The sequence below is a fragment of the Lithobates pipiens genome, unplaced genomic scaffold (assembly GCF_037356315.1).
Source record: "Lithobates pipiens isolate NorthernLeopardFrog02 unplaced genomic scaffold, aLitPip1_a1.2 Scaffold_18, whole genome shotgun sequence".
NCBI lineage: Eukaryota > Metazoa > Chordata > Amphibia > Anura > Ranidae > Lithobates > Lithobates pipiens.
Genome location: NW_027507758.1, coordinates 547,466,674 through 547,494,041, shown reverse-complemented (window position 1 = coordinate 547,494,041; position 27,368 = coordinate 547,466,674). Strand labels below are relative to the sequence as shown.

Sequence of the window (27,368 nt, the reverse complement as noted above, 5' to 3'; positions counted from 1 at the left end):
TACAGGGCATAAGTCTTTTGGGATATGCCTCTACTAACTTTGCACATCTACACTTTGCAATATTTGTCCACTCTTCTTTGCAGAACTGCTCAAGTTTAGTTAAATTTGACGGTGACCGTTTGTGGACTGCGGTCTCCAAGTCATTCCACAGATTTTCAACGGGGTTTAAGTCTGGGCTCTGACTAGGTGATGCAAGGACATTCACCTTTTTTTTCTTAAACCACTGTGCGGATATTTCAGTGTGGTTTGTGTCATTGTCATGTTGGAAGGTAAACCTTCTTCCCATTAACAACTTTCTGACAGAGGGCAGCATATTTTCCTCAAGAGTGTGATGGTGTTTTACCCATCCATTTTTATGCTGTCCTGACAAGTGATCCAGTCCCTGCTGCAGAAAAAAAAACACAAAAAACAAATAATACCATCTCCATGCTTTACTATAGGAAAGGTGTTATTTGGATGGTGAGCTGTACTGGATTTCCACCAGACTTATTGCTTGGTGTTGAGGCCAAATATAAAAATTTTAGTCTCATCTGACCATCACACCTTTTTCCATTTGGCCTCAGAATCTTCAAGGTGCGTTTAACCACTAGCCGCCCGCCCACTGTCATATGACGGCGGGATGAGGCAGCTCTCGCGCATGCACCATGCGTGCCCAGCCGTGAAGCCGAAAGCGTGTGCCCGGAGTGACAATGGAGGCGCCGGCGGAGCGGAGGGGGAGAGGAGCGACACCCCATTCGGCCGCATTGCTGGTAAGTGTCTGTTTATTAAAAGTCAGCAACTACAATTTTTGTAGCTGCTAACTTTTAATAAACATAAAAAGCCTGGAACTCCACTTTAAAGGGAAGGCAACGCCCAGCGGAGGGCTGGTTATTTAGGAGCATAGCACCATTTGTACTGTACACAATTACCGAGAGTTACCGGAAAATTGCACAAAAAAACACTATAGAGCTAAAAGTATGTGGAGACCTCCAAAATGATTGCGATCTGATGTTTCTAGTGAAGGGTACTGGTAATGCTACAGAATACAAATACATTTTATATAATTGTGTATGTTCAGCCATGTGGAAACAGATTGAGAACAAAGCCCTGACCTCAACCCTACTGACTATTAGGATGAATAGGCGAACATTAATACAGACACCTAACTTGCCTTTATTAATCAAAAAGCAAAAAGAATACATATAGAAGAAAATGTTCATTTATTATAACTACATTTTAAAAACATACGTAACCACAAAACCTTTTTTTTTTTTTAACACATAATATACCCAGACGTATTCTATAAAAATCAATATTCAATTCAAAAGATCGTAGCAGGACCCTATAGTGTGACATTCTGTCGGTGCTTTAGGATAAGTGCTTGAATTCTGGGCTTGTTTACATGTACAATCTAAGCAGAAGTCTTATTCCCACAAGGACAAGGTGTGCTATATGTCCACATCCACATGGGATTCATCGTATACACAAAAACAAATGTAGCTGTGGATGGTGTGGAGACAACACTGGCATAAAATCAAAACATTTATTGTAACAACCATTAAAAAATGCAAAGGAAAAAAATACAAAAAAATGTAAAATATGTCTATTTTTGGTTCACATTGGATGATGATATTTAAAGAAGCTCCACATACAAACTCAACACGTTTTAAAAATTCTTCTTCATGAGTATATGTGCATAAAATCAGCAAATGCTGCTACCCTCAACGCTTGTATTCAAACGGATGTCAGATGATGATTCCAGCATTAGAATACTCATAAATGTCTGTTAGAATACAAGCGAGTGTGTCTATGGGAATGTTTGATCATTCTTGGACGAGAAAGACTGGCTTGCAGTCTGCTCTCTAATTCTTCCCAAAGGTGTTCTATCGGGTTGAGGTCAGGACTCTGTGTGGGCCAGTCAAGTTTCTCCACCCCAAACTTGCTCATCCATGCTTTGTGCACTGGTCCAAATCATTTGGTGGAGGGGGGATTATGGTGTGGGGTTGTTTTTTAGAGGTTGGGTTTGGCCCCTTAGTTCCAGTGAAGGGAACTCTTAGGCTGCATTCACACCTGAGCGTAGCGTTTTCAAGCGGTTTTTGCGGCGTTTTTTACCGCAATTCGCAGCGTTTTTTACCGCGTTTTGCCGCGAATATGTGCAGGGCAAAAGGTCACCAATGTTAAAAGAAGAAAAACGCCCAAATCAGCCCAATTCGCGCAACAAAAAAGGGTCCGGAACTTGTTTGAGCTTCAGGCGTAGGGCTTCAGGCGACTTGGAGTGGAGATGTGAACCATCTCCATTGAGAATAATGGATTTTTTCCCCTCCAGCGTTTTGTAGCTTCAGGCGTCAAGCTACAAAACGCTCAGGTGTGAATGGGGTCTTAAGACGTCAGCATACCAAGACATTTCAAACAATTTCATGCTACCAATTTTGTGAGAACAGTTTGAGGATGGCTTCTTCCTGTTCCAACATGACTGCTCACCAGAGCACGAAGAAAGGTCCATAAATATATGAATGAGTGAGTTTGGGGTGGAGGAACTTGACTGGACCGCACTGGACCTCAACCTGACAGAACACCTTTGGGATGAATTAGGGTGGAGACTGCAAGCTAGGCCTTCTCATCCATCATCAGTGCCTGACCTCACAAATGCGCTTCTGAAAGAATGGTCAAACATTCCCATAGACACACTCCTAATTCTTGTGGACAGCCTTCCCAGAAGAGTTGAAGCTGTTATAGGTGCAAAGGGTGGGCCAACTCAATATTGAACCCTACGGACTAAGACTGGGATGCCATTAAAGTTCACGTGCGTGTGTAAAGACAGACTTCCAAATACTTTTGACAATATAGTGTGTATGTAGGTATATATATATATATATATATATATATACACACACACACATACACACACACACACACACACACACATATATATACACACACAGTATATCACAAAATTGAGCGTGCACTTTTGTTCTTTTGGTACCAGCAGTTTAGACATTAATGGCTGTGTGTTGAGTTATTTTGAGGGGACAGCAAATGTACACTGTTATACAAGCTGTACACTCACTACTTTACATTGTAGCAAAGTGTCATTTCTTCAGTGTTATCACATAAAAAGATATAATAAAATATTTACAAAAACGTGAGGGGTGTACTCACTTTTGTGAGATACTGTAAATAAAAAAAAAAAAAATATATATATATATATATATATATATATATATATATATATATATATATATATATATATATATATATATATATATTTATTTTTTATATATATATGTAATCAATTTTCTTTTACATTCTGCATGCATTCATTTAATTTCTTGCTTCAATACACCCCTGATACATTGCTATCAATCACAGCCAGTGAGCCAATGAAGAGAAAGTGAGGGCGGAGCCAATTTGAGGCTCTATGTGTCTTTTGGATAAATAGAGCAGGGTTCGAGAGTGAGCATGCACCAATGCCCCCATAGCAAGCAGCTTGCTATTGGGGGTACAGGTCCAGGGGGAGAAGCCAGGAGCACCAGCAAGGGACCCGAGAATATGCGGACTGGGACTACTCTGTGCAAAACCATATGACGTGTTTGTTTTTTTCTTTTTTTTTTAAGCCGAACCTTCAATAGCCCACTTAAGGGGCTAATTTTAATGTTTAGGGGGTTATGTTTTAAAGCAGAATTTCAGGGTTCAGAATGATTAGGTGTGATGTGTGTATGTGTAGACTTGTTTTAGTCGCTAGGTTGGGTTTTAAGCGTCTCAAGTAAGTCCAAGGAAGATTAGGTTTTAGAGGAGTACTTGAGTATATGATATCATTTGTAATTGACATTAGGGGGCACTGCAGGGTTTTTTAACTTATATACAACTCCAAAAGGTGCCTGCAAATATTGTAAATCCTCTAAATAATTTTGAAATGCCCCTCAATCCAATCCAAATTTTATAAAACCAAACCCCACCATTCAGTCATGTTGCTAGGTCCGATGCTTAACATAGGTGACTAGGCTGGTTGACCTTTTACAGAGCAAAACAAATGATGTTTCTTTTCAGACTTTCTCTTTTATTGAAGAGCCCTGCCCACTAAAGGAGGAGTCACTGCTTAAGCTTGAGCTACTGATCTCTGTAAAGAGAGCTTGAAAAAAAATCCAAATGCCGAATCTGTTGGAGGCATATAAAAGTAGAAGCTTTTCACGTGCAATACTAAACATTTATCTGGCTAGAAAAAAGGAAAAAAAAATAGAAATAAACTGAGCTTTCCAAGAAGCTCAAAATCTATAAAAACACAAAGCTGACCATTGATCATAGTATATAGCCAAATTTCACGAGAGGTCAGAAGGAAAATTTTTACCTACTAAAGCAAACATGACCACACGTTGTAGATGTTCTCATGTTCTGGGTCTAGTGTTTCTAAAGTTGAAAGATACGTTTCCAAAAATTTGAAAAGCTAAAGTTGAACTCCAGCCAACCAGCTAAGTATACAAATGAACTACACCGACGAGAGCCGTTTTGTAATTCTGTCCATCCAGTTCCATCCAGTTCTGAGATTACTACACGTCTCTTGGTCTCTCTGCTCTTTTTTTTTTTCCAATCAGAATGCTCTTTGCACTTCAGTACACCTAGGTGGCTGCTTGTGATGCTTCTCCCTCTTCCAGTCTGAGCTCTGCTATACAGGGTATCGCAAGAGGCTGATCCCAAGTCAAATGCAGATACTTATACTGCTTGCATTTAAAAATGAATGAGTGAATACAGAACTGTATTGTATTTGTGCCTTACATATCTGCCTGGAATTTAGCTTTAAGCTATTTTATGGGCAAACAAGCTACGTATGTAAAACAAAAATAGTTTAGAGAAGTGCTCTCCTTTAAGAAGAACAAAAGTAAGTCTATTACAACTCCTAAAAAAAATCAATAGTGTTTGCTTTGCTTGCAAGCTGATAGAAATACATTTTTCCCTGCGCCGTAAACTGATCCATTCTGATCCCTTATTAGAGCACAGTAAATGTAAGCTTTCAGCTGCAGCTTTACAAATAATAAGGACAAATTTGAGCAGCGGGCACCAAGATTTTACTTCTAAACGACTTATATTTCAGAATATAGGATGGCAAATGATTTTTCCGTTGACACAGGTTCAGGCAGGGATCTGGGGACTTACTTACTGATCATGGGACTGTTGTCACAACTATTTATTTCTCAACGTACACATATGAAATGAGAAACTAAGCGGACCCGTGAGGTGCTCACTTCTGTCGTCTGGTATTATTAAAATATTATAAAAACATAGAAATAAATCTTACAAAGAGAATGCAGCGCTGTGCAATAATAGCCTTAATGATTAAAAAAAAGTACTATTACAATATCATCAATACTAAAAAAGAGAATTGAATATAAAATATGGTGCAATGGAAATGAGTAAATCAGGCAAGTTCACAGTGAAAAATATCCTTCCATCCTTGTAATACCATCAATACTAACTATACAAAAAGAGAAATTAATATAAAATACTGGTTACCCTCATACTCAAAAAAAACCTCACTAGACCCCACCTGTTTGAATAACTTAAGACCCATCTCCCTGCTCCCGTTTGCCTCCAAGCTCATCGAACGCCTTGTCCATGACCGAATGAGTCGCTACCTCACGGACAACAGTCTTCTCGACCCCCTACAGTCTGGCTTCCCCCACAACATTCTACTGAAACTGCCCTACTAAAACTTACCAATGACCTACTAACTGCTAAAACCAATGGGCACTACTCCATACTCCTACTTTTAGACCTCTCTGCTGCCTTTGACACAGTTGACCCTCTGCTCCTCCTAAGCAAATTACACTCCCTTGGCCGCCGCGATTATGCTTTATCCTGGTTCTCCTCCTACCTATCTCAGAGCACTTTCTGTGTCACTTACAACTCCATCTCCTCCACTCCCCTTCCTCTTTCTGTTTGGGTACCCCAAGGCTCCATCCTTGGGCCTCTCCTATTCTTACTCTATACCTCATCCCTGGGCCAGCTGATAACCTGCAATGGCTTCCAATACCACCTCTATGCTGACAACACCCAGATCGATCTATCCACTCCTCAACTCACCCCCATCGATCTCCTCACGGATCTCAAACTTACCGAATGACATATCGATATGGATGTCACACCATTTCCTCAAACTCAACCTTTCTAAAACTGAGCTTGTTATATTTCCTCCTTCACAATCCCCCCCCCCCGTGACTTCACCATGAATATCAACAACACAAACATTGGTCCCTCCACACATGCCAGGGTCCTGGGTGTAATCCTTGACTCTGACCTCTCCTTCATCCCCCATATCCAATCACTGGCTAAATCCTGCAGCCTTAACCTCTGCAACATCTCCAGAATTCGACCCTTCCTGACTAATGACACCACAAAGCAACTCATTCACTCCTTATTTCCTGCCTTGACTACTGCAACTCTCTCCTTAATGGCCTACCCTTAAAGTGGTTGTAAACGCTCCCCCACAACTTTGTCCCATGAAAATCTGCATAAAAAATCCTAATGAACACTGCTTGTAGATATCTCCTTACATGCTTAGTATTGTTTTAATCCTTTTTGTTCTTTAGAATGACATCGCTGAGCATGCCCAGATCTCCCCTGATCTACGGCACCCTCTGTGCTTGTCTATCTGTTATCAGGACTTCCTACGCACACCACTGATATCCCAGGAGGCTGCATAATAACTCAGAGCTTCTTCCTACACACTATGTGACCACGTGACATCATATGCAGTGTAAACCTGGCCATTACTGCAGTAAAGGTAAACATTAAACAATCGGCACAAGTAAATACTATGAAATAAAAGACAGCTATAAACAGGGAAGCAGGGTTGCCATAGAAACATTGGATTGAGAAGGAGGCTTGGTTAACAGTACAGGAAGTGCTCAATGTAAGGGCGGAAATACACTCCACTGTGGACTCAGAAAACAATACTTAAGATGGTGCTGCCTAACCCCTGGAAACAAGTTTTTTAAAGTTTCTTTAAACAGTAAGTAATATGTGATTTGGGCTGGATTACAGTGGCTATAGTCTGATAATTACTTATTATAATGGACTAAATGAAAAGAACCATCAAAGTGGGAGAGTTTACTTCCTCTTTAAGCAGGCTATCCCACCTTCAGTCTATTATAAATTCTTCTGTTAGACTAATACACCTCACTAACCAATCCATGACTGCTGCTCCTCTCTGCCAATCCCTTCACTGGCTTCCCCTACCCCACCGTGTAAAATTCAAAATGCTAACCATAACACATAAGGCCATTCACAACATCGCCCCCATCTACATCACCAACCTCATCTGCAGATATTGCCCAAATCCTCCCCTCCGCTCCTCCTAGGACCTCCTGCTCTCTAGCTCCCTTGTTACCTCCTCTCATGCTCGTCTTCAGGATTTCTCCAGAAACTCTCACATCCTCTGGAACTCCCTTCCCCAATATATCTGATCAGCCCCTAACCTGCCCACCTTTAGGAGATCCCTGAAAACTCACTTATTCAGGGAAGCCTATCCCACACCCACCTAACTGTCCCTGAGCCACCCCCATCAAATCATTCCCCGCATCTATTACCTTTTGTACCACCACCCCCTCCCTTTAGAATGTAAGTTCTATGAGCAGGGCCCTCCTGTACCTTTTGTATTGAACTGGACTGTAATTGTGTTGTCCCCCCCCCCCTATACATTGTAAAGTGCTGCGTAAACTGTTGGCGCTATAAATCGTGAATAATAATAAAATATGGTGCTATTATAATCATAGCACCATATTTTTTATTAATTTTATATTCATTCTCTTTTTGTATACTTAGTATTGATGGTATTGCATCATATTTTATATTCAATTCTCTTTTTTAGTATTAATGATATTGTAATAGTATTTTTTTTTATCATTAAGGCTATTATTGCACAGCGCTGCATTCTCTTTGCTATTTTTATTCAGGTTTTTTTTTACACATTATGGAATTGTGATTGATACATAGCAGCTGTCCATAGGCACTTGATTCACCTTCACATGGATTGTTTTAATCACACCTGAAGCTAATTGTAGTTTAGGGCTTGTTTAGGGTAGCTTGCAGGATTTTTTATTATTTATAGAAATAAATGTTCTTTTTACACAGAGAAATCAGTTAACCCCTGGTGAGGAAGGGGGGTCTATTTAAAGCGGAACAATAATTGTCCAAATACATTAGACATGTGTATTCTTACTTGAATCTCGGTGAGCTTTGTGTATGTTTTTTTTGGATCTGTGCAGTATTTTGGTGTGAAACTTTGCCCCCACACAGGGGCTTCCTGTAATAAAGACCGATCACTGCTGCTCTCTCTCCTTGTGCAGGGTGGCTGCACAGATAGATATAGATATATACAATATATATATATATATATATATATATATATATATATATATATATATATATATACATACAATATATATATATACAATATATATATATATATTGTAAATGGCCAACTTAATTTATTTTCTGCCATCACTAGTCTATTTTTCTAAATAAATGAAAACAAAAGAAAAAAAGAAAAGACAAAAGACTGCTACCCTGACACATGTGTACTGGTCATACCAGCTCGTTAGCTGTGTGCTCAGTGATTGGTCTCCCACACACCCCTCACAGAGCCCTGCAGACTATCCCTCCCTGTATCGCTAGAAAGAAGATATTTAAGATGGCCGATGACATCACCCAGACTTTAAAGAAAATTTCCTAGCAGCTGAATCAAATGAAACAAGAAAAAAAGGGGTTCTCTAAAGGGGTTGGGGAAGGTTACCAGAGAGAGGGACTTAAATGACTCCTTTATTCATCATCACGTTTTCTGGATTTTATTGTTCTTTTCAAGGAAATAATTATATACAGCATATAACTGTTAAACAAACGACTTTGACATTTCCAGTAATTTATTATAAATTACCTTTCCAATTCGATATGCGTCACTTATTATTCCTTATAGCTGTCAAAAAAAAAATCCAATTTATTTCCCATTCTTTCGGTTGAATGGCGCTCAGGCACCTAGTGTTTTACATGAGGCTAGGGAAAAGAGTCCTTTGCCTTGTGTATCCATCTCAGAACACCAACTTTTTCTTCTTTCTCCATATGACAAAGCTAGAGCTGCATAATTGGCCCAGTGTTGTCACTTGGGGGTGGGGAGACAATCAACCCCCCCGGCCTGGGTGTCTGAAATGAGCTTATACAGAACTGTCTGTCTTCACTTTCTATGGCAGTATGGAACAGTGGTGGAGTGAAGGGAAGGGCCTTAATCTGGGACAGTAACTAAAATACTGCATACAGCATTTTCAGATAGATCAAAAATCACAGCCTTTATGTTTTTAACATTTTATAGCAGTAAGAGTGCTACACCAATGTCAGTAGAGATTAGATTAGTTTATTATTAGAAGATCAAGAAGATAAGAAGGGCTGGCTATGACACAAAAAATAGTAATAATAATAATAATAATAATAATATGTATTATTATTATCATTAATATTAGTATTATTCCTAGTATTATATATATACATACATAGACACTCAAAAAAATGAAAGGAACACTTTGAAAACACATGAGATCTCAATAGGGAAAAATATCATGCTGGATATCTATACTGATATGGACTGAGTAATGTGTTAGGAATGAAAGCATGTCACGTCGTTTCATGGAAATGAAAATGATCAACCTACAGAGGGCTGAATTCAGAGACCCCAAAAATCAAAGTGGAAAAATGATGCAGCAAAGCTTATCTATGGTCGTGAAATTTAATTGCAGCAACTCAAAATGGTTCTCAGTAGTTTGTGTGGGCCCCATGTGCTTGTATTCATGTCTGACAACGTCGGGGCATGCTCCTAATGAGACAAGGGATAGGGTCCTGGGGTATTTCCTCCCAGATATGGACCAGGGCATCACTGAGCTCCTGAACAGACTGAGGTGCAACCTGGTGGCGTTGGATGGACCAAAACATAATGTCCCAGAGGTGTGTTGGATTTGGGTCAGGAGAGCGTGGGGGCCATTCAGTGGTATCAATTCCTTCATCCAAGTGGTAGTGTGTCCATAAGGGTGCACAGGCGCCACCCTCTCTCTCCAGCCACCCCTCTATCACCAATAGATAGATTCATGCATTGCATGCCGTTGCCACCCCTTTTTGAGCGCCAGGCGCGTGAATTACAGTGGCTGCGTTTGATGGCACAGTGGCTGCGTTTGATGGCACAGTGGCTGCGTTTGATGACACAGTGGCTGCGTTTGATGGTACAGTGGTTGCGTTTGATGGTACAGTGGCTGCGATTGATGGTGGTTTTTTTTCCAGAATTTTTCACTTTATTTGCGCCGCCCAAAAATTTTGAGCACCAGCCCCCACTGCTTCATCCTCCAGGAACTGGCTGCATACTCTCGCCACATGAAGCTGGGCATTGTTGTGCACCAGGAGGAACCCACTGCACCAGTGTAGAGTCTGACAATGTGCCCAAGGATTTCCTCCCGATACCTAATGGCAATCAGGGAGATATTGTCTAGCCTGTAGAGGTCTGTACGTCCCTCCATGGATATGCTTCCCCAGACCATTCATGACCCACAACCAAACTGGTCATGCTGAACGATGTTACAGGCAGCATAACATTCTCCACAGCTTCTCCAGACCCTTTCACATGTGCTCAGGGTGAACCTGCTGTCATCTGTGAACAGCACAGAGCAACTGTGGCAGACCTGCAAATTCTGGTGTTCAATAGCAAATGCCAATCAAGCTCCAAGGTGGTGGGCAGTGAGAACAGAGCTCACTAGAGGACTTTGGGTCCTCAGGCCCCACCCTCATGAAGTCTGTTTCTGACTGTTTGGTCAAAGGCATTCACACCAGTGCCCTGCTGGAGGTCATTTTGTAGGGCTCTGGCAGTGCTCACCCTGTTCCCTTGCACAAAGGAGAGGATACCGTTCTTGCTGATGGGTTAAGGATCTTCTACAGCTCTATCCAGCTCTCCTAGAGTAACTGCCTGTCTCCTGGATTCCCCTCCATGCTCTTTAGACTGTGCTGGGAGGCACAGAAAACCTTCTGGCAATGGCATGTATTGATGTGCCATCCTGGAGGAGTTGGACTGCCTGTGCAACCTCTATAGGATCCAGGTATCGCCTCATGCTACCAGTAGGGACACTGACCTTAGCTAAATGCAAAACTAGAGAAAAACTGTCAGAAAAGATAAGTAGGGAAAAAAAATGTCAGTGGCCTCCACCTGTAAAACCATTCCTGTTTTGGAGGTCGTCTCATTGTTACCCATCTAGTGCACCCGTTGTTAATTTCATTAACACCAAAGCAGCTGAAACTGATTAACAACACCCTCTGCTACTTTAGACCCCTTTCCCACTGAGGCGGTTTTCAGGCGTTTTAGCCCTAGAAATATCGCATTTAAAGCACCTGAAAACCGCCTCCCACACATTTCAGAGTGATTTTTCACACTGGGGCGGTGCACTTGCGGGATGTTAGGAAAAGTCCTGCAAGCAGCATCTTTAGGGCGGCTTGGGAGCGCTGTATTTAGCACTTCCAAAACACCCTGCCTAAATACTCTGATTAAAAAATGTTGCTTCAGTTTTTTAGAGCAGCGTGTATATATATTATATATATATATATATATATATATATATATATATATATATATATATATATATATATATATATATATATATATATATATATATATATATATGTGTGTATTTTAAATCAGAAAACAGGTCTTTATAATCCTAAAAATGTATATAAGTAATAGAATATTTATGTTTTTCCCAAAGCGGTTTTCATTATCAAGATACAAATTGCTATTTTGTCTTTTTGTGTTGAAGGCAATTGTCCCTTCCTCTGAATTATGCCCAAATTTAATGAGGTCTTGCCTGACAAAATACGATATGTTTGACTTCACCGCGAGGCCACCATTGTAGATGTAAATAGCTATACAGCACTGAGGTCCAAAATAGCCCCAAGCAAAAATGGATATGAGTGTCATCTGTTTGAAGCCAAAAAAGGTTATTCCCACTTAGAATTCTCCTACAATTGTTCGACGCCATTCTGCGTAAAAACACGGTATCTTTGCAGTGTAACGATAATGGAAAGTGAGAGCCCCTCAGGGCATGCGATTTTAAACGTGAGCATATGCAGATGCAACATATGTCAAACAAAATGGGTTTCAAAGTCTCGCTTTAACCATTTAGTTCTTCAGATGCGTTGGCCATTAGAGGAACGGTAATTAAAGCTCCGTGGGGAAGTCCTTTGATCATGAGAGAGCTGGCCATATTCTATGCATAAGGACTGTTGGGGGGGGGGGTTCTGGCTTGCTGAAGCAAAAGTCAGTGAATCACGTAGGAAAACACAGCCCAAAATAAGAATGGAAACTAAGGAAAAGCCACAGTGATCAGAGTACAGGTGAAGCCCCGAGGAAACATGATGTCAGAAGGCATGTAGAGGTCAGTAACTCCATAACAATAGATCTACAAACATTAGGCAGAGACGAAGCTTAACAACAGGATGCTGAAACGTTGGCCTGAGTTAAGACGCACCTGCTTGTATATAGATGGCTGCCAGTTAGCAGGGGTATGCATGATGTCAGGAAACTAGAGGAATTCTGTCCAAAAGTTTTAAAAGCCAAAACAGTTTAATACACTCTCGTGTACGTATTTTCTACTTAAAGTGTACCTGTACTTAGACTATGGACATCAAAATATTCAAACATTTTTAAAAAGCAGTAATACAGGTTCTCTCTAACCTCTATAGCTGCAGGAACGGTGGAGTGATGAATTCTCAATTTTCACAACAGAGGCTTTGAATTACGGTTTCAGTCGTTTCTAACAGATTACAGCCGTCAGCACTTAATGTTCCTTTATATGAGACTGAGGCTGCCAAGTCCTTGTTAACAGAGGAAATAAGGGGGATCAGCTGTGATTGCAGTGCCCCTGTTATTCACACCAGGGTCTTTTGAATCGTGGGCAGAATCACTGCGATTCACCCTTTCAAAACTCTCTGGTAAAAGGAAAAAAACACACAACGCAAATTTCAGATGCCATTCATTTTATGGGCACCTAAAAATAAAAACGCAATATAGAAATCTAGTGTAGCGCTCAAATAATTAATACATATATGTGACATATAACCAATGTGATGAAAACAATAAAGTCCTTGTGGCAGCAGGCAGGTGAAGTCACCTGGTTGTATCCAGGATGGTAAATATGTGTGTCCTAGATTCAGGCTTTATGCAGACTTTTACAATTAGAGGGGAAGAGTTAATGAGCCCAGCTGAAGCAAGTGGGCTCATTAAGGCCTCTACAAAAAACCCCAGCATGCATAGGGAGATGCTCCATCCTGGAACCAGTTTTGTGTTGTATAGACTGGGGAGTGTGTCACCTGTACTGTGCGGTGAGTTAACGCCTGTGTGGCAAAACCTTTACAACAAAGGCAGGGACTGGTACAGCACAAGGCTGTACCCAGTTGTTAGACAGGGAGTCTATGTGTGTAGTTAGAGGTCAAGCTGACCAGGATTTATTTTCTTGTTTTATTTTGTTTGGCTGTTATATGTATCACTGCATGGAGCATAAATAAACCGGATCTTTTGTTTTTTGAACCTACACCGCTGTCTGCTGTGCCTGACTTTGTGTTGTGAACCCATCCAGGGGGTCACACACACCCGCTGCCGAGCTAACCCCTCACAGTTGGTGGAGAATTTTGGCATTTTCTTTTTTTTTTTTTTTGTTAAGGCCAGCATGGAGGAGATACTGAGACAGCTGGCTCTAGCAAATGCAAACCAGCAAAAAGCAAATGCAAATCAGCAGCAAACAAATGCTGGTTTACAAAAGAGCCTTGCAGCTCAACAACAGAGCCTTGCAGCCCAGCAGCAGACAAATGCAACTTTGCAGCAGAGTTTGGAAAATCAGCAGAAGGCTCACCAGCAGAGTTTGGAAGCTCAGCAACAAGCCCAGCAGCGATCTGAAGCCCGCTTCATAGACCTGTTGCAGAAGCAAGAGCAGAATTTTCAACAGAAAATAGACATTAATACAGCAACGTCCGCAGACCAATGAAGCAAGTGGTTACAATAATACCGCATCCTTTGGTGTGAGCCGTTTACTGACAAAAATGACTGGAGAGGATGATCCGGAGGTGTTTTTGACCACATTTGAAAGGACTGCTGAAAGGGAAAAGTGGCCTAAGGAGCAATGGGCTGGACTGGTGGCCCCTCTGTTAACTGGGGAATCGCAGAAAGCTTATTATGACCTAGAGCCTGACCAAGCAAAAGACTATGTGGTGCTAAAAGCAGAAATATTGGCACGGCTGGGTGTCACCCTGGCCGTCCGGGCTCAGCGTGTGCATAACTGGACTTTTCAGGTTGGAAAACCTCCCAGGTCTCAAATGTATGATCTCATTCACCTGAGCAGGAAGTGGCTGCAGCCAGAGACTTTGACTGCACCAAACATTGTGGAACGTGTGGTTATGGATCGTTTCCTGAGAGCTCTTCCTACTGCCATCCAAAAATGGGTAAGCCATGGAGACCCAGAAAATGCAGATAAACTTGTGGATCTGGTTGAGAGGTACTTGGCTACAGAGAACCTGACCACCTCTTCCAGGGACTCACGGACTTTCCCCCCTAAGACCAGATCATCCCCAGTGGCGGGTAAGATGACTCCAAGGGGTGAGGGTGGAGAGAGTGAGAGGGTGGGAGTTCTACCTAAGGTCTGGCGGGAGCAGCCCAGGAAGCCCATGCTGCAAGAGGCAGCGAAAAAGATTATTTGCTACCGCTGCCGGCAAGAGGGACATATTGCAGCCAATTGCCCAGTTGTGGATGAGCCTATGCAATGTGACTTTATAAGGGAGAGACGTCAGTCGCTGTTTGCGACAGTTGCATGCACTGCCATTCGGGGACCTGAGAAACATTTATGTAAAATGTGTATTAATGGTAGACATGTTGATGTGTTGCTAGATTCAGGTAGCCTGGTAACATTGATAAAAGCTGAATTAGTTACTACAGAGGTCTCTGGGAAGAACAGGGTGGCTGTTATTTGTGGGCATGGGGACACCCGAGAGTATCCTGTAACTTCAGTGTTTTTTGAGACCCCCAAAGGTAACCTCTCTCATCAGGTGGGGTTAGTGGCTCACTTACCACATGATGCTATTGTGGGAAGGGATTTTCCAAAATTCTGGGAACTCTGGGATTGTCCTGAGCCCCCCACTGGTGCCCCTATAAACCAGGAAGATGACCAGAATTCCTCTGGGAGTGGTGAGGACTCTCCTGAATTTCCCTTGTCGGTATTGGCGGGGGAAACTCGAGAAACTGGGGAGGAGCCAACATCCTCAGATGAAAACATGCCGTCTGTGGAGTTTTCGGATCTTGAGGTTCACAGGGAAAATTTTGCCACAGAACAGTTAAAAGACCCCACCCTAATAAAGGCACGGGAAAATGTGGTGAAAATAGATGGCGAGTTAGTGAACCCAGATAAGACTTGCCCTTATCCTTACTTCACTATGGAAAGGGACCTGCTATATCGAGTGGCTCAAAGGGCAGAAGAAACCATTGAGCAACTTGTAGTGCCCAAACCTTACAGGAAGTTGGTGTTAGAATTGGCTCATGGACACATTCTGGGAGGTCATCTGGGGACAGAGAAAACCAGAGAGAGGGTACTGCAGAGATTCTATTGGCCTGGGGTCATGAAGGAAATAGAAAAGTATTGTTCCTCCTGCCCTGTGTGTCAGAAGTCGGCACCTATGCCACATTTCCGTAACCCACTGGTACCTCTTCCTATCATTGAGGTCCCCTTTGAGAGGATCGCAATGGATTTGGTAGGTCCGATAATGAAGTCTGCTAGGGGGCATCAGTACATTTTGGTTATTTTGGACTATGCCACCCGTTATCCGGAAGCAATTCCTCTCCGAAATACCTCGGCCAAAACCATAGCCAAAGAGCTATCTCTTGTTTTTAGCCGCGTGGGTATTTGTAAGGAACTGCTTACGGACCAAGGTGCACCCTTTATGTCCCGGGTTATGAAAGAATTATGCAAGTTGTACAAAGTGAAGCAATTGCGTACATCTGTGTATCACCCCCAAACAGATGGGTTGATTGAAAGATTCAACAAAACCCTAAAACAAATGTTAAAGAAGGTGGTGGATAGAGATGGAAAGAATTGGGATTGTCTAATACCCTATCTGATGTTTGCCATTAGGGAGGTACCCCAATCCTCTACGGGTTTCTCACCTTTCGAGTTGCTCTATGGGAGACACCCAAGAGGGCTGCTGGATATCGCCAAGGAAACTTGGGAAAATGAGAGTTCTCCTCACAGGAGTGTGATTGAGCATGTCGCCCTGATGCAAGATAGAATTGCACAGGTAATGCCAATTGTAAAGGAACATTTAACCCAAGCGCAGTTAGCACAGCAGAGAGTGTACAACCGTGGGGCCAAGACCCGTACTTTTTCCCCGGGGGATAGGGTCTTGGTGCTAGTCCCTACGGTTGAAAGCAAATTTCTGGCCAAATGGCAAGGTCCATATGAAGTAATTGAAAAAATGAGTGAGGTGAACTACAGGGTTAGACAGCCAGGAAGGCGAAAGCCGGAGCAGATCTATCACGTCAATCTGCTGAAAGCCTGGAGGGATAGGGAATCCCTAGTCGCAGAGACTTTGTCACAAGTACAGCCTGATTGCTTAGTTCCTGAGGTTGGAATAGCAGACACCTTATCGAAACCCCAACAACAGGAGGTTAAAGAGTTTGTACTTCGTAACAAAGAGATTTTCTCTGAACTTCCGGGACAAACATCTGGCGTAGAGCATGACATTATCACCCCGCCAGGAGAAAGGGTAAAACTAAAACCTTATAGAATACCAGAGGCCCGACGGGAGGCAATACGTGGGGAGGTTCAAAGGATGCTGGAATTGGGTGTGATAGAGGAGTCCCAGAGTGACTGGTCCAGTCCTATCGTACTAGTGCCCAAACCTGATGGGAGCTGGCGGTTTTGTAACGATTTTAGACAATTAAATAAAGTTACAAAATTTGACACCTACCCCATGCCACGTATAGATGAGTTGATTGACCGGCTGGGAACAGCCCGATATATGACAACTCTTGATCTCACCAAAGGGTATTGGCAAATTCCCCTGGCCGAGTCGGCCAAGGAGAAAACTGCGTTTGTAACCCCAGATGGGGCATTCCAATATAAGAGAATGCCGTTTGGGTTACAGAATGCACCGGCAACATTCCAGCGGAAAATGGATAAGATTCTGAGGCCCCATCAGAAATATGCTGCAGCTTACCTGGATGATGTGATTATCCATAGCACAGACTGGGTCTCACATTTGCCAAAAGTACAAGCAGTCCTAGACTCTATCCGGGAAGCTGGGTTTACGGCCAATCCAAAGAAGTGTACCATTGGACAGGAGGAGGCCAAATATCTTAGGTACACTATTGGGAGGGGGGTGATAAAACCCCAAGTCAATAAAGTCGAGGCCATACAGAGTTGGCCACGTCCCAACAGCAAGAAACAGGTACGAGCCTTTCTGGGAATCGCTGGTTATTATCGACGATTCATTCCCCATTTTGCTTCTCAGGCTGTGCCCCTTACCAACCTGACAAAAGGGAAAGAGTCGGTTATGGTTAAATGGTCCCCAGAGGCTGAGGAAGCATTTCAGTCCTTAAAAACAGCCTTATGTAGCCAGCCAGTGTTGTACTCACCAGACTTCTCTAAGGACTTCGTGGTACAAACTGATGCATCAGACGTTGGGTTAGGAGCAGTGTTATCCCAGGTCTGGAACGGGGAAGAGCACCCAGTCATTTACCTCAGCAGGAAGTTAAAGTCCCATGAGGTAAATTACTCCACGATTGAGAAGGAATGTTTAGCAGTGAAGTGGGCTCTAGATTCCCTTCGGTACTATCTGCTAGGTAGGCACTTTGACCTGGTGACTGATCACGCTCCTTTAAAGTGGATGGCTCAGAACAAGGAGACCAATAGAAGAGTAAATAGGTGGTTCCTAGCCCTACAGGAATTTAACTTTACAGTTAAGCATCGCCCTGGTGTTAAAATGGGGAATGTGGATGCTTTGTCTCGGATACATGCGTGTCTGACTGCTGGTGTTACAACCCCAAGGTTGAAACAAGAGGGGGGGGTATGTGGCAGCAGGCAGGTGAAGTCACCTGGTTGTATCCAGGATGGTAAATATGTGTGTTCTAGATTCAGGCTTTATGCAGACTTTTACAATTAGAGGGGAAGAGTTAATGAGCCCAGCTGAAGCAAGTGGGCTCATTAAGGCCTCTACAAAAAACCCCAGCATGCATAGGGAGATGCTCCATCCTGGAACCAGTTTTGTGTTGTATAGACTGGGGAGTGTGTCACCTGTACTGTGCGGTGAGTTAACGCCTGTGTGGCAAAACCTTTACAACAAAGGCAGGGACTGGTACAGCACAAGGCTGTACCCAGTTGTTAGACAGGGAGTCTATGTGTGTAGTTAGAGGTCAAGCTGACCAGGATTTATTTTCTTGTTTTATTTTGTTTGGCTGTTATATGTATCACTGCATGGAGCATAAATAAACCGGATCTTTTGTTTTTTGAACCTACACCGCTGTCTGCTGTGCCTGACTTTGTGTTGTGAACCCATCCAGGGGGTCACACACACCCGCTGCCGAGCTAACCCCTCACATCCTGCTTTCGCTGTTGTGAACAGAAGAAACAATTAATGATAAAGTTCAACAAAAAGTGTCCATCAAATACACAATGGTGGATCCTCAATCAAAAATGTAAATGCTGTATATAACATAAAACTGACAGTGAAGTTAAGTTGTAGCGTGTGAAGAAGTCACACCCTTAAAATATATATAGATGGGTACTCTTACCAAATATGGTGGACCCTCTTACCAGCGGTAGTGGGTCGATCGAGCTTGTGTGGGCCAAATGCCTCATGGTTTAGGCTTAGGCAGTAGAGGGATCACTTCAGACTGTATAGTGCCACTGTTCAGCAGTGATGTTCCAGGCAGAGTTCCTTGATCCTTGTAGTTCTCCAAAAAATCTCCACTCAGTGGGGAAACCCTCAGGGGATCGGAGTATAAACAGAGGTCAGTCAAACCGAGGTGAGAGTGGGAAAAAAAGGAAAGGCTCCGTATGGTGCAGGTCAAAAACCACAAGGGTTTATTTAAATTTGCGGTACATCATATAAAAATTAGTAAATAGCAAGTCAAATGCGTTTCGTCCCAATGGACTTCAACTATCTATATATGTGAGCAATATGGGGGAGCAAAGCTATGCCCCAGTTGAAGTCTGTTGGGACAAAATGCATTGGGCTTGCTACGCTTGCTCCACATATTGCTCTTCTATTTTTCACTCGTGATCACCAGTTTTTATGTACTCATTTTTATATGATGTACCGCAAATTTAAATAAACCTTTGTGGTTTTTGACCTGCACCATACAGACCCTTTCCTTTTTTTCAAACTCTCACCTCGGTTTGACTGACCTCTGTTTATACTCCGACCCCCTGAGGGTTTCCCCACTGAGTGGAGTTTTTTTTTGAAGAACTACAAGGATCGAGGAACCCTGCCTGGACCATCACCGCTGAAGAGTGGTCATATCCTGTCTGAAGTGATCCCTCTCCTGCCTAAGCCTAAACCATGAGGCATTTGGCCCACACAAGCTCGATTAACCCACTACCGCTGGTAAGTGGGTCCACCATATTTGGTAAGAGTACCCATCTACATATATATTTTAATGACAGAGGATTTCTTCACAACCTACAACTTCATTGCCAGTTTTATGTTATCTACACCATTTACATTTTTGATTGAGGATTCACCATTGTGTATTTGATGGACACTTTTTGTGGAACTTTATCATTGTTTCTTCTGCTGACAACAGTGAACTCAAGACTTTTCTTTTCATCACGTTGGTTATATGTTACGTATACAGGCATACCCCACTTTTAAGTACACAACGGGGTTTATTTACTAAAGTTAGAAAGTGCAAAATCAGGCTCACTTCTGCCTACAAACCAATCAGCTTCTAACCCCAGCTTGTTCAATTAAGCTTTGGTAATAAAACCTGGAAACTCATTGGTTTTTATGCAGAAGTGAGCCTGATTTTGCACTTTCTAGCTTTAGTAAATAAACCCCATTGCGTACTTTAAAGTGGGTTATGTCTGTACTTTTTAATTATTTGAGCGCTACACTATATTTCTAAATTCTGTTTGGACTTTTGTTTGATTTTTAGCAGCTTTCTTTATATACCTTGGTTTAGCACAGTAATTTCCCACCATTTGTCCACCTAAAAACGCAGTGCGGGTCTGCCGTGATTGTTGCATAACTCACGATGTAATTGTGGCAAACCGCATAGCAGCACTCAGCTCACCCTGCTCCTCCTCACAGCAGAGGCTCAACAGCTCAACAGCTCAGCCCACTCTGCTCCTCCTCCCAGCAGTGACTCAGCACAGCAACCTTTTAATCTCTAATGTAAAGCTAGATAAAGTGCTTTATGATAGATTATGTATTATTATTATCATTAATATTAGTATTATTAATGATAATATATATATATATATATATATATATATATATATATATATACACATATATACAGCAGCACTTGGCCTTGAAGAAGAAGGGGCAACACTAGGAGCCAACCAGGTAGGCTGCATGTTCCTGCACTGGAGAGAGCTAGAAAAATGACTTACCCGGCCTGTTCTGCACCTTTATTGTCCAATCACAAGCTAGGGGCAGGGACGTGACCTTGGGCAGGGACGTGACCTCATTGTGATGCCTAACTGTGCTATGTAAAGCTCAGGAACTAGCTAGCTCCCATTTATGTACTGCGAAGGTGCATTTAGCTGTTTCTCTGGAGTTCACCAGGGCGGAGAAGTCCTCACTCATTTGGAGATAAGTGATTGGACTGGCTCAGTTCATAAAGCGCCTCTCGGTGTGATGGCTGTACGGAACATTTCAATGAAAGCTTCGGCAATTATGCAAGATAATAAAAGCAACAATCTATTGAACTATGTGGATGCTGAATGCAAACTTACATTACTAATTACAAAAAATATAACATTTTTAAATTGCCCATGCACTAGCTACCAACAGCTCCAGATGGTATTGTTTATATACACGAGAACTCAAAATGACTACCTTAAAATCTTCTAACTCAGCATTTAATTAACATAAATGTTCTTTCATTTAAATAAAAAAAAAAGCCCAAGTAATTACTGAACATGGCAACAATATTTTCACCTTGGAATCTAATGCTAGCGGGAAGTCTTTCGCTTTCAACGCAAGGTATGTGATCCAGAAAAAGTTACATTAGCAAACTTAGAACTCATCGAGCATATGTTTACAGAGCTGAAATATAGAAATCAGATAGAAAAAAAAAAAAAACATTGGCTGGGGAGAGAGAGAACTGGAAACAAGTTGTAGCGTATGAAGGTAGAACAATTGTTTTGGCAGCGCTTAGTGGATGCTTAGCGGAATGAGAAAGTAAAAACTGAGAATTCTCTGAATACTCCATTTATTTAAAGCCCAAATTGAGTCACAGAAATAGGAAGTCAGATAAATTTTATGCTAAGGACTTCAATTTTTATACGATTACCTTCACTTCTGTTACAGCATTTGTGCAGGTGTCTGCGTATTACTGCACAATCCAATAGACACATTGGACCTCTTATTAGTTCCCTATGGCTGCTTCTTGTGTCCCCTGGCTGTTCACTGGGCTTTAAGGCTTCAAGCACACTGGGGCTTTTGTAAACGTTTTTCTCCTATCAGGAGAGAATCAGCTTCAAAAATGCATCTAAACCGTGCATTTGCGAACGCATAGAGGCGCGTTTAGGTGCATCATTCACTTGGGCATTAGTTTATTTTATTACCCAGAATATTCATTTATTCTGCCCATTGAAATGAAAAAACGTTCAAGCGCTAAACGCAATACTCTATCTCAGAGATGAGCAAGAGAAGGTGGCAACGTTCCTATATGCAGTGGAACTATGGAGAACGAATGCACCACCAGGAAGTCAGTTCACACCAGAAAAAAATAAGAAATTTGGAGAAGACTGAGAGCAAAAAAGGAGATACTTTTTTTGAATTAACATACATATTTGAACATAATTTTAGAGTCACTTTAAACTCAATGCTCTAACCCAAAATTAAATATCTTAGGCTACTATATATTTGTATCGGTATCAGTGCAGATACTGAGTAATTGCATGAGTACTATTGCTCTGATGCTTGACCCAATATTTTGGGCAGCCTCAGACATGATCGGTGCGGCGGAGGGAGGAGCACCCATCTCCCTGTATAGCTTTTCTGACAGACGCTTCTACTCCTCTCCCTCCTACCGCTGTCAGGGAGATCGTTGCTTGTAACTGCCCCCACCTCTTCACCAATTACCCCTCGGCTGTCCCCCTCTTTGCTCCCCATGTCCTCCCCTGGGTCCCGATCCACTTCCTCCTCTAGGTCCCGATTTCATCCTCCGGGTCCCTCTTTGTGTCCTCCTCCGGGTCTCCCTGCATCCTCCCTGTCTCCCCATGTCCTTCCCTTGGCCCCCCCTGTCCCGGATCTATAAGGATGGAGAGCGGAGGAAGGAGCCCATAAATCTGTAATTTACCGGCTCCTTCCTTTTCCGAATGCAGTGATCGCTGACTCTGTCCATTCATGACTGAGCATCATAATCTGTGTGTTTATGATGCTTCAGAATGGAGAGGAGCCTCTGTCCACTTTCCACTGCCCCCCCCCCCCCCCAAAAGAAAGCATTGTAAAAAAAAATAACTTGTAAAAAATAATAAAATAGTAAAAAAATATATAAAAAAAATAATAATAAAAAAAACACAGTCCATGCCTCACCAGTGCCACCTATCAGTGCCCATCAGCGCTGCATATTGGTGCCACTGTCACATGACATAAAAAAAAAGTACCGGTAACCGGTATTGGTGAGTACTTGAAAAAAGTACTGGTACTTGTACTCAGTCTTAAAAAAGTGGTATTGGTGTAACCCTATTTGTTACATTCATGTCTGAGCATGGTGGTGAGTGTCACAGACATTTCTCAACTGATGGAAACATCTGTGGTACCGACATCGCTGGACTCCAGGACAGGGTAGTGTTCTATTATTAAAAGTTAGCAGCTGCAGTATGGGGTGGGGTGAGCGGGGGTTGTCAGTTGTCAGGGGTGGGAGGGCCTCCGCTCTAAGGGTCAGAATTGGTACAGTAGATGCTGTGAACGGTGCAGGCTACCATTAAACACATGGGGGATAGCTAACATGTGCGCAAAGAGTTACATGCATATTTAAAGAGGATCTTCACTCTAGAGCAGTGATGGTGAACCTTGGCACACCAGATGTTTTGGCACTACATTTCCCATGATGCTCATGCACTCTGGAGTGTAGTTGAGCATCATGGGAAATGTAGTTCCAAAGCATCTGGGGTGCCAAGGTTCACCATCACTGCTCTAGAGAGACAAAAATCACCAGTTACGTCTCCCATAAGGTTGGGTGCGGGGGATTGAAGGACAAACTTCTGGTGGAATCTCCTAAGCTATGCGACCAGAAAAGGGAGGTACCCCCCCCCAAAAAAAAAAAAAAGTTCCAAAGGGAGAAGAGGACAGCATAAAGTTGAACTTCCCCTTTAGAGAACACGGATCTAAATGCTATGAGGTGCATGGTCACATTGGGGTTGATTTGCTAAAAAAGGCTGTTCACTTTGCAAGGGAATGTTCCCCAGAGCTTAGTGAATGAGATGAAGCTCTATTGTCTTCCATTATTCAATCCTGTGCAAGCAAATATGTGGTGTTTGGATTTTCCTTGCAAGTGGCTGGGTATTCTTTGCAAAGTGAAACTTTACAACATCCACAAATCTCCGGGGCGAATTCCATGGCAAAGAGCAACTTCCCTTTCAGAGTGACCAGCCTGTTTACCTTTAGTAAACCAATATCGTTGGCTGTTATACAGCTGCATTCATGTTTTTTTTTGTGCATGATTCCCAAAAGTTTATGTCAAGCTAATTTTTTCTTTGGAAAGAGTGGGTAAGGACTAGAGCCCATCAGCTGTTTACTGCAAGAAATATCTTTATTCTCAATTTCTGTCCTCAAGAGAGATGGCTCTCAGGAAGTCTTTGGGGTGAATTAGACCGGAGAATGTGAGCCAGGCCTTCTTGTCCAACCTCGTGCCTGACCTCACTAATACACTTCTAGAAGAATGGTCAAACATTCCCATAGACACACTCCTAAACCTTGTGAACAGTCTTCCCAGGAAAGTTGAAGCTGTTATAGCTGCCAAGTGTGGGCCAACTCAATATTGAACCCTACGGACTAAGACTGGGATGCCATAAAAGCCTATGTGCGTGTAAAGGCAAGCATCCCAATACATTTGACAATATAGTGTGTGTATGAGATATATATTTTATATATATATATATATATATATATATATACATATATAAGTTTTGTTTTTGCAATTTTGTGTGAGAATAGAATTTTCTCTCACTTTGCGATCCTTTTCCCAGCATTAGCACAAGAAGTGAGAAAAAAGTTCCCAGGTGAACACAGAACAATGAAACAATATTAAATAAATAAATAAAACAATAAAATAATAAAAAAATAAAAATAAACAAATAAAATGAAATAAAAATTGGTTCTCCACTGTATCTAAAAAAAAAAAGCTGGAGTTCCCCACAGCATAGCACAGTAGGGAAGCAGACCATAGTTCTCCTTTATTTCAGCTGCCGGGAATGGCTTTTCCATTAGAAGACAGCCAGGATTGACCAATATATACTATACATTAGCAGCAGCTGCTGAGATCCCTATGGGATTGTCCAATAATTGAACGCTAAGCCCTGCTGAATGCCATTTTTTTCCCAGATCCCGCAGTACAAGATAGTTCTCAAAACAAAAGTAAGCAGGTCTTACAGGCTCCAGATCTCCGGCATAGCGGGTTTGATTTTTGTATACAGGCAAAAAAATAAATAAATGGCAAAGCTGCATGTATCTGTTTCCATTCCACCTAAAAAAAAAAAAAAAAAAAAAAAAACAGGGCAGAAAAGAAACATTTGCAGAAGTACTTTCCTCGACAAGACCAGAATGTGAAATTAGCGGTTCACGGTGGTGCTGAATGTAAATCTCCAGCTCGCATGACTTCTTGGCGAGTAGATTAACCAATATGAGGCAATCACAAGGGAGAGAGAGGCAGGGAGAGACGGAATGGAAAAGGCAAAGCGAGGGGGAATTGGACGCAACAGAATAAACGCAGGTAATTCATTAAAAATAACAATGGTTCTAATGAACTCCACGGCACATGAAGTGGAGACCTCGCTACTTTCATCCGAATGGCGAGCGCTAAACCAAACTGGCAGAACAATTTTCGGCTAATAAAAACCACAAGAGTCCATTTGACAGAGCTCATGTCCTTACCGGTTTCATTTATTTGTAACTTCTCCCACATGGCAGAAATATAATGGCTTTTTTTTTTCCTGGTGCATGCGGCGCCTTCCGAAAAACGGCGAGACATCAAGCAGAGAGATGCAAGGTGGTTTTTGTGGCTATTATATTGAAAAGATGCATTATGTTAGTTTAATAGGAGATGGGTTTGATAGATGGGCCAACCGAAATTCAAGATAAAGCAAGCCTAATCCCTATCTAAAGCTAACCATTTTTTTTTCCCACATCCCATCCCATGTTCTAACTTCTTACCTATCGTCAGCTCCAGGCTCCCTCTGGCTGCTGGTAACTGAACACAGCTACGTGACACTATATATGCTTTATGTCACAGGCAGAGTCAGCCAATCATTGTATCTGCCTGATCAAAAAAAATGTTTTTTTAGGTATAAAGTTGGGAGTATTTGTTAAAAAAGGCCAAAGGAACTGGAAATAATATAAGATTATTCTATACAATAACATAGAGCCAACACATTTAGGTAGAAATTAACTATAAAGCCTCATACACACGATCAAATTTTCAGCAGAGAATTGTGTGATGACAGACTGTTGGCCTAAAATCCGACCGTTAGTACTCTCTATCAGACAATTGTTGTCCAACGTTCCGCCAACAAATGTTTGATGGCAGGCTAGTAAATTTTTGGTGGAAAACGGTCTGTTGTCAGATTTTCCTATTATCTGTACACATGTCCATCACACAAAAATTGAAAGTATAAACAGGCTCAGAATCAATGCTCACCAAACACGACATTAGCAGAAGGTGCCCAAAGGGTGGCACTCAAGAGCTGAAATGACTCGTAGTACGTCACTACGTTCGTGATTGTTGGCCGAAAATTGTGTGCCGTTAGTATGCAAGACAAGTTCCTGGCACACGCCCTTCGGACAAAAGTCTGATGCTCTGTTGGCCAACAATCCGATCGTGTGTACAAAGATTAAGAGCTCATGGTCATTTAGAAGATGATGATGATGATGACAGGAACTACGGGATTAGTCATCAGGGCAGCTAGAAGATAAATGTCAGCATGGAATCCAGATGCATTTAGCTGCTAGAGTGTGTCCTTTGAATGAATTTCAATGCAGATTTTTCTTTATCTTTAAAGCAGGCACATAGATGATACACACTGGAGAAGCCACTACATGTCCTGGACAGTAATATCAGAAAACACAAGTGTTGGGTTTGACTCACAGTGACACAACTCATTCACTAGTAGAGGATCGTGTTTTTTGTTTTTTTCCTCTAAATATGCTCTATTTGCTCTTAATTTTACTTGTGTTTGGAATTTTATTTACTCGTGCATACTTATGTCATATTTAACTCTTGCGCCTTTCTGTTTAATTGCTGTCAAGCATCATGTCACTGCAACGCATGAATAAAATGGAATCAATTAAAAAAGAATTCTAAAGCATTATGTAATCCATAATTAGTCACAATTTGACATTAGCTCTTCTCCATAATTAAAAAGCAAAAAGCATATTAGCATACACCATGTGTTAATTAAAACCCTTTACAAGCCAATGGGGCGGGATATAAAATTATACAGAAAACACGAAGAATAAGCAAACAACACAACGGCAACAATTAACAAGTCGCTAACTTTTCTTCAACTCAAGACTTGTCGTGTTAGACTAAGAGCCAAGTTTACCTTAGGAACATTGTTCAGCGTTCTTTCTTCCAGGTATTCCCTTATTGTATCAGTACACCCCGATCTCTTATATGGGTACTATGGTAATCTAGGATCCCCTGCTTGAGAGGCAGTAGAGCGATTCCCGAACACACCCCGGAAGGCTCCTAATATCTCTTCCACATCAAATTCCTGAAATAAAAATAAAAGATTCTCAGACACCAATCAGGTTTAAACCTTCTTTGAAAGTTTAAATGCAATGTGTGATAGCAAGATAGAACAGTGGCCTAATGGTAAATACTTCTGCCATGTAGTATTAGGGTCATTGGTTCAAAGCTCAACCATGATGCATGTTATCCCTGTGCA

The 27,368-nt window shown here is 41.9% G+C and overlaps 1 protein-coding gene across 3 annotated transcripts in view; it reads right to left on the bottom strand.

Annotated features, from left to right (window-relative positions):
• Positions 1-27,368, bottom strand: part of KLHL29 (kelch like family member 29) — a 1,407,189-nt gene that overhangs the window by 1,222,003 nt on the left and 157,818 nt on the right. For 2 of the 3 annotated variants that reach the window (XM_077488857.1, XM_077488858.1), the window contains exon 2: positions 27,024-27,194. The exons of the other annotated variant lie outside the window; for it this stretch is intronic. The gene's annotated coding sequence lies outside the window, so the exon portion shown is untranslated. The remainder of the gene's footprint in view (positions 1-27,023; positions 27,195-27,368) is intronic. 3 annotated transcript variants of the gene reach the window in all.